We start from the raw sequence: 1,252 nt of genomic DNA, 5'->3' as shown, positions 1-1,252 counted from the left end.
GATATTTAAAACCAAGAGGGATTCGAAGGGTAATATTGACAGATATAAATCTCGTCTAGTAGCTAAAGGCTTCACTCAGAAAGAAGGCATTGATTATAAAGAAACCTTATCTCCAGTATCTTCGAAAGATTCTTTTAGAATAATATTGGCACTAGTGGCTCATTTTGATTCAGAGCTACATCAGAAGGATGTTAAGACTGCATTTCTTAATGGCGACATTAAGGAAACGATCTATATGGTGCAACCAGAAAACTTTGTGTCAGTTGGCTCAAAGTCTATGGTATGCAAATTAAAGAAATTCGTCTATGGACTTAAACAAGCTTATCGTCAATGGAATCACATATTTCATCAAGTTATTACCTCGTATGGTTTTGAGGCAAATAAAGTTGAAGATTGTGTATACCATAAGTTCAGTGGGAATAAATTTAACTTCCTGGTATTATATGTCGATAATATATTTGTTGCTAGCAGTGATATGAGACTATTGATGAGACCAAGAGATTTCTAATGAAGAATTTCGAATTGAAAGATCTTGGGGAAGCTTCTTTTGTATTAGGTATTCGGATACTGAGAGATCGATCTCAAGGTATCCTAAGGTTATCAAGAAAACTATATAGATAAAGTCCTAAATAGATTTGACATGAAAGACAGTAAACCAGGGGATACCCCTATAGCTAAGGGAGACAAGTTTAGTCTCGAACAGTGCCCCAATAATGACCTTGAAAGATATGAGATGCAAAAGATTTATTATGCATCTGCAGTAGGAAGTCTAATGTATGCTCAAGTTTGCACACGTCCCGACATGACATTTGTTGTAGGAGTTTTGGGCAGATATTTGAGTAATCCTAGAATGCATCATTGGAAGGCAGTCAAACATGTTACGCGTTACTTGAAGAGAACAAAGGAGTACATGTTTACTTATCGGAGGTCTGAGAATTTAGAGATCATTGGGTACTCTGACTCCGATTTTGATGGATGTCTAAATAGTAGACACTCCACCTCTGGATATGTGTTTGTATTGGCCGGAGTTGCTATCTCTTAGAAGTCTGCGAAACAGACGCTTATAGTTCCTTCAACCATGGCTGCAGAGTTCATGACTTGTTTTGAAACATCAGACCATGACATATGGTTGCAAAAATTTGCCACTGACTTACGTGTGGTCGATGGTATTGAAAGACCATTGAGGATTTATTGTGACAACAAGTCCGTGGTTCTTTACTCCAACAATAATATGAGTTCTACAAAGTCAAAA

The 1,252-nt window shown here is 37.0% G+C and overlaps 1 pseudogene; it reads left to right on the top strand.

Moving 5' to 3' along the window:
• LOC109344751 overlaps positions 1 to 1,252 on the top strand; it is a 14,291-nt pseudogene that overhangs the window by 6,760 nt on the left and 6,279 nt on the right.

Source organism: Lupinus angustifolius, chromosome LG04, assembly GCF_001865875.1.
Source record: "Lupinus angustifolius cultivar Tanjil chromosome LG04, LupAngTanjil_v1.0, whole genome shotgun sequence".
NCBI classification, from domain to species: Eukaryota; Viridiplantae; Streptophyta; class Magnoliopsida; order Fabales; family Fabaceae; genus Lupinus; species Lupinus angustifolius.
Note: the sequence above shows the minus strand (reverse complement) of the source record. Positions and strands in the feature narration are given on the sequence as shown.